We start from the raw sequence: 7,315 nt of genomic DNA, 5'->3' as shown, positions 1-7,315 counted from the left end.
AATAACAGTAACTAGAATCAGATTAAAGTCATGAAAGTTACCCAGGTCATCCACTATACTCCAAGCCATTGGCAGTCATCCTAACTTCTGTCTTGTCACTGAACTTCAATGACTCTGGAAGACAGAGTGAGGCTGATGACTTTGTACAGCTCTGCCTCAATTCCAATTCACCCCATGATGTCACCAGTCCTCCTGGAAAATGAAGGATGAACAACAGTAACTCAAACCAGATTAATAAAATGTTGCCTAGAGGAGGTCTTTAGAGGATCTATTTTAATGAGCATGTAAAAATGACTTGTAATCAGCACATTTGTTTTTAGATGTTTTTAAAATATCAACTCTAGATCCCATCTACCACTACTAGAGTCTTCTTCTTCTTCTTCTTCTTCTTCTTCTTCTTCTTCTTCTTCTTCTTCTTCTTCTTCTTCTTCTTCTTCTTCTTCTTTTGCTTTTTGCAGGGGGGGAAGGCAGGGAAATTGGGGTTAAGTGACTTGCCCAAGGTCACACGGCTAGTAAGTGTTAAGTGTCTGAGGCCAGATTTGAACTCAGGTCCTCCTGACTCCAGGGCCGGTGTTCTATTCACTGCACCACCTAGCCGCCCCTACTAGATTCTTCTTTATGCTTTAAACTTATGCTATCACTAAAGAAATAGTTACTGAGAAAAGGCAAATTTTACACATCCCACCACCTTTTGGGTCTGAGTAATCCCAAAATTTGAAACTGTAAAATCCAAATTAATAAAGTGTTACTATGTATTTGAAATTAATCTCCTTGCTTTGTTTTCTCCTACACAGAGTTGTTATCTCCACCTTTTTGTCTCATTCCTAGATTGCAGCCTCTTGCATCTATGAAACAGTTCTTCATTTGTACTCTCTAATTACTATTCTTTTTGGTTCTTCTGGCTTCCTGGAACCCACCTATCCATCACTCTTCCCTGGCCTGACATTCCTCCCAAAATATCCCTCTCGGCCATAGCACAAACTTACCTTCACTCCCTAAGGCATCTTGAAGGTTTAGAGATCCACTAGTTCTTAATATCTGTAAAGCCAGTCATGGCAGCTGTCCTGAGGACTGCTGCTATGAATAACTTTCTAGGTATAATCACATAGTATAATGAACTCTCTATTCAGGAATAAACTAAAGCATAACATTCAAGAAACTAAAGCATAACATTCACAACAATATAACAATTTATTACTAAGGTGGCCACAGAGTCTTAAGCAAAACAAATCATTTAGTAAGTCATAATCTCCTCAATCAATACACAGTATACAAGTAGAGTCCTTTTTCATCTTGACTCGAGGCTGACTTTCAATCATCCTTAAACCAATCATCCTTAAGGGGTAGAAGAAAATACAAACAAGGTCACAGTAAGTTACCATCTCTTCAGTCAATACAGAGTATCCAAAGTAAAGTCTTGACTCAAGTCTGGCTTCCAAACCCCACAGCTTCTCCTCCATGTGCTCACCACTCCCAACTCTTGCCTGGATTTACAGGTAGGCAGTTCTCGCTGCTGTTCCATATCTCAGTTCATGGGGACTGGCTCCTGTTCCATATCTCAGCTCACAGGGACTGCTCCACTTTTTAACTTTTTCTTGTTTTTTCTTTCTTGTGTTTTTTCCCCTTTTGTTCTGATTCTTTTTTCACAACATGACTAATGTGGACATATGTTTAACATGATTGAACATGTATAACCTATATCAGATTTCATGCCTTCTTGGGAAGGGGAAAGGGAAGGGAGAAAAATTTGGAACTCAAAATCTTATTAAAATGAATGCTGATTGTGTGATGACTGACTGATAAACTTAGCTTTTTCAGCAATGCAAGGATCTAAGATAACTCCAAAAGACTCATGATGGAAAATGCTATCCATATCCAGAGAAAGAACTTTGGAGTCTGAATGCAGATGAAAGGATACTATTTGCTCTCCTTTCTTCTGTTGTTTTCTTTTGTTTCTCCTTTCTCGTGGTTCCTACCATTAGTTCTATTTCTTTACATCATGCATACTGTGAAAATATGTTTAATATGAATGCATAAGTACAGCCTATATAAGATTTCATGCTGTCTTGGGGAAGCATGAGGGGAAGCAGGGGGAGAAAATTAGAAATTCAAAATCTTATGGAAGTGAATTGTTGAAAACTAAAAATAAACTAATTTTAAAAAAATTTAGAAATGAATGTTGAAAACTATCTTTACACGTAATTAGAAAAAAATAATATACTATTAAGTAAAAAAAAATGAACTGCTATTAGATATAGTATTATACCATGTTATATCTAATATAAACTACATATTATGTGATCACTAAAAAAAATATTGAGAAAAGGCAAATTTTATATTTACATATATAATTTACTATATATAATATACTATATATTATATGTAATTTACTACGTATATAGGACAGCTAGGTGGTACAGTGTATGGAATGCCAGACCTGTAGTCAGGAAGACTCATCTTCCTGATGCGTGGGGTACAGGGACCCCGAAAATTCCCTACAAAATTTATAAAGACTTAGAGATATCTCAGGGTATGAACAGGAAGCTTTTATTCAGTTCTCATGAGAAGAGGGCATCGCTTTCACCAGGACAGACTGATGGAAGGAGGCGTGTTACAGAAAACAAAACAAGGCTTTATACCCTGATGCAGTCAAGCTCCTCCCACCACTGTCTCTTGCTCCCATTGACTGGGATGCGGGCTCACAGTCTAAGCGGTAAATTCTCTCCAATGACAAGGAACAAAGAAACCCACCACTATCCCTTAGTGGCTGGGAGGTGGGCTTAGAGCGTAGGCATGAAAAAGACAAAGAACAGGGAAACAGAGTATAGCCAATTCAAATGTACATGTCCCTGTTTGGCAAATGATAAAGCAAGGAAGGGTCTTGAAAGATTTCTAAAGGGCTTAATGCTAATGTGGCAGTAAGGGAGGGGGAAGGGTCCTGAGTTGTATAATTTCTTAGGAAACCCAGGACTCAGGTCTGTCTGGTCTTAAAAAAGGTCTGTCTCTGGTTTCGAGATAATCTCTCTCTCCCTCTTTCCTCCCCCTGAGAAGTCTTCACAGAGGGTATGGAAGATGTATCCCACTCACTGAGTTCAAATCTAGCTTCAGATACTTACTAGCTGTGTGATATTAGGCAAGTCAATTTAACCCTATTTGCTTTGTTTTCCTCTGTAAAATGAGTAGGAGAAGGAAATGGCAAGCCACTCCAGTATCTTTGCCAAGAAAACCCTAAATGGGGTCAGAAAGAGTTGGACACAGCTGAAATGACTGAACAGCAACCAAAAGCTAGATATAAGGGACTAAAGATAAAACATCTACATGCGGCATCTGGTACAAGACAGGATGCATATATTAGTCTGGGAAGTATGAAACTTGAAATTCAATTTCACATTCCAAAGAGGTGGCTCCAGGGAAGAATATCCTCAAAGGCATTCATGGAAGATGCCTACCTCTTCTACTTTGTTTATAAGCCATAGCTTTTATTGAATTTTCTTCAGCTGCTTCTTCAAACATACTTCTCCATTTCATAAACTATTTCCAACTTGGATCCAGTTGGGATGCAATTTGGTTGCATTCCTACAAAGTTGCTAGCATCTTAGATAAACCATTCATTATTAGGTAAAGCTTTGTATTTTCTGTGGACCAGGATACTGGTGGAGCTGGGGAGTAGAGAGTTAACACCTCTCCCTTACCCCATCTCTCCCCCTCCCACCTTTTCTCTCCTTCTACCTCCCCCCACTCCAATAACATCAGCACAGAGACTATAGAGAAATTAAAAATGCAGACCTGGGGTGATTTGAGTTAACGTTGCAAACTCTCCCCTTCCCCCCCACCCCACTGATCTGGGATCCAGCTGTGGGCCCTTTGGGCGAAAACAGTATGAGTGGTTTTTAGGATTTTGACAGGGAACTCTGGAAACTCTAGGAAATCTTTTTGTTTTTTATTTGATTTTATCTTTATGAATTTTTTTTTCAACTACAATGAGAACTCATTTTACCTGGTGATTTTTTAATATAAATTAATTAAATGAATTGATTCTTTGAATCCTTAGGCTCTAAGTGATCTATTATACCAAGCACAGAACCTCTACAAGATCATGATTTAAAGCATTATGTTAGCTACTTCACTGTTCAGGGTCTTTACCCAGAGCTAGGGAGAGAGAACTGGGGTTTTGCCATAAGTGCAAAAATTTAGAGGGCACTAACTTCACTTATACTACTATAGTCATATAGAAGCAACTAAGCCTATCACCTTGTTAGTGATAATAATGAGTTCACATAGAAAACTATTAGGGTGAACTTACTTTTCCACCCAGGTGATTGCATCCAAGGTAAGTTCTCATGTCCCCACTTCTCATCCATCAGGCTTCGAAGTCCTATGGTCTTTGCTCACGGAGGCCAGTCAGTGTCTGCGGATAATTCCCTCTTCAATTAAATTTGTCTTTAAAAGCTGTCTTGAAGGTTCCTTCTATACTATTCACCCTAGGTATGTGAGAGGTCTGAAGATCCCATGAGGCTGCAGCTGAATGGAGGGAGAGAGGGTGAAAAGAGATAGCTCCTGGCAACTACTTCAGTTCTCTCAGAGAGGATGACCGTCAACAAGAGGAGAGTGCAAGCCTGGTCATCTCACCGACAGAGTTGTAAGGATATTGCGTAACCAAGGTTAACTATAGAATGCTCAGTTAGTAGTATTGCAAACTGCTTTGTAGTCTAATGAGGCAAAGTATCAACACCTTAGTGTACTGTAATAGTAGTCATGTTAAGTTACTAAATACTGTTTAATTTCTTCTATTATAAATGCCAGTGGGTATCATGTCTTTCATATTTCTTTTGTGTGTAGGAATAATTTACTTGTCTCATATGTGATTCATGATTCACATTAAGTAGCTTTTCCTGCCTGCTTTGGAGAAACCCAGACAAGAGCCAATAAGCCAAGCATGTATCCTCATACATCCAAACATATCCCCATTTGGATACAAAACAGAGAGCAACCCCTGTTGGTGCAGCAGGAGAAATTTAAGGTTAGCTATATATGTGTATGGGACAGGTAAAAGTGTGGTTTCTCAGACTTTCTGTAAAGTAAGTAAGTCCTTAGGCCTTAGGCCTAAGTTTCCATTTTTTTCTAGAAATTATGTGACTTTGAAACTTTAGAAATCTTTCTATATAGTTGCTCTATTCTAGTCAGCCCTTCTCACCCAGCTTACCATAAAAGAGTGAAGATTCTATAGAACTGCAAGAATTGCTGAACAAGACTGCTGATAAGGAGGAACAGGCAGTAACCTTGGGAAAGAAGCTCAGTCCCTGGTTCTCAGACTGAAACTCCTAGATAATACTAAAAATAACGAAGAATAGAAAGGAGCTGGCAGCAGCAGGTGGATTTAACCAATCGAGGAACAGACAGTAGCCTTGGGGCACTCAAGTCCAGATAAGAATGTGTCTAGGGTAAGACTGAAAGGGGGTTCAGTATTCTAAGATTGTTACTGTACCTGCGTAATGAACTTCATGTATTATACTGTATATTATCCAACAAGATTAGAGCCTCATTAGTAATAATTATGTTAATGTTTGTAACCCTTTTCTTATTTAACCCAGCTTTAGCTTCTGTACTGTGGCCTCCTCTCCTGGGCATTGTTCCAGTGACTGGACCCCCGCTTCTCACGAGATTCTAATAAAACTTCCTATCTTCACTTTGAGGTCTCTGAGTAGTCAGTTTGGGTTAGGGTCTTTGTACCCCAGACACATGTATATGTGTGAATTTACATGTATTAAATATGTTTACATGCACATACGTATATATACATATATGTATGTATGTGTTGAATTGATGAGACAAGAACCTTGCCTATAACTAGATTTCTAAATAGTTTGTGACAATTGACTTCTGTGTGGATAGAAATAATAGAACACTTCTAATATCTGGCTTTTGCTGGAAGCTATAACTGTTACATGGTCTTTCAACCAAAGCAGCCTCTTGGACATTTATTTTTGTAATTGCCAGAAGGCACTAAGTTCATACAGCAGTGCTCTTAAGTGCTATGCGATGTTTCTGGGTTTCTCTGCAGAAAAGAAAGTCTGTATTTACTTCAAAGGAACTATGAACTCTTCCCTGTGGCAGCAGCTATTCCAATCATCTCCTCACCCTCTAGGAATCGTCCCAACCAGATGAGTGAATCGGGGCGGGGAAGAATGAGTCACAGATGCTGTGTGGCTCACCTCCTCCTGTGTCAAAGAAGGTGGACAGGCAACACTCCCATAGACACTGTAATAAGTATTTACTATGGATGTTGAAATATTCCTTGTGCTGGAAATTTTCACTTCATCTTCACAAGTAAGTCAGGTAAAATTTAAGTACAAGGCAAAAGTCTGTAAATGAGAATCAGAAAAAAGGACAGGTTTGGGCCTGTGGGTACATTCTCTCTGTCTCCCTCTCTGTCTCTCTCTCCCTCTGTGTGTGTATGTGTGTGTGTGTGTGTTTTACTTTGTCTCAGGTAACTAAATTTATAAGGAAAAAAAATTTATTTATCAGTTCAGTGCTGACCAACAAAATTTATTGTTAATAATGGATAACAAATCTGTTGTTTAATTTAAAAAGTTACTTTTGTTTTAATTCAAAATCCTCAAAAATAACAAGTGATAATAAGTTTTAAAATATGTGGTAGACACAATATTGTCTATTATATAATGTACAATATATAAAGAGGGATCTGGGTTCAGAGAGTAGAGTGGGAAACAGAACAATGGGGAGAGGAACAGTGTATGCATGTGTATGAGGAAAAGTCTGCAATGGAAAAAAATTCTCTCTCACACATACACACACAAACGCACACACACCACACATACATACACCCCCCAAAAATGTCAGAAATACCCTTTACCCATTTGAATAATAAAGAAATTCAGGGCTTCAGGGACCCCCTTCTTCATACCTCTCCTCTCCCATGAAGATGCTTTTTGAGTGGATGTTAGCTAGATTAAGATTTGGAGCTATAAAGGATCCTAGAAATGATCCAGTTCAACCCTGTCATTTCATAGATGAGGAAACTAAGGCCCAGAATGATTAAATCACTTGCCCATGGTCATATAGATCATCAGTAGTAATAGCACTGACATTTTAATTAAGCTTTTCTGACTCATTGTCTTTTTAGTAAAAAAGAAAAGGAAGGGAATAAGCATTGTTATTGTGCCTACTATGTGTCAGACACTGTGCTAAGTGCTTTTCACAAATATTATCTTACTTTTGCTGTAGCAATTGTCCAGCATCACTGACAGAAGGGGCTATAGAGTACCTTAATTCTAACTTTCTGTTTACAATTGCC

The 7,315-nt window shown here is 38.5% G+C and overlaps 1 long non-coding RNA gene across 1 annotated transcript; it reads right to left on the bottom strand.

The window, feature by feature from the left end:
• Positions 1–1,197: 1,197 nt before the first annotated feature.
• Positions 1,198–5,602, bottom strand: LOC138172381 (uncharacterized). The gene is made up of 3 exons (XR_011171107.1): positions 5,204–5,602; positions 4,304–4,521; positions 1,198–1,335 (listed from the first exon to the last, which is right to left on the bottom strand). It is a non-coding gene; the product is annotated as an uncharacterized lncRNA (long non-coding RNA).
• Positions 5,603–7,315: the final 1,713 nt, after the last annotated feature.

The sequence above is a fragment of the Petaurus breviceps genome, unplaced genomic scaffold (genome assembly GCF_028583685.1).
Source record: "Petaurus breviceps papuanus isolate PSGF00001 unplaced genomic scaffold, PetGlider_PUasm1.0 128, whole genome shotgun sequence".
NCBI lineage: Eukaryota > Metazoa > Chordata > Mammalia > Diprotodontia > Petauridae > Petaurus > Petaurus breviceps.
The sequence above is the reverse complement of the archived record's forward strand: the minus strand, read 5'-3'. Positions and strand labels throughout refer to the sequence as shown.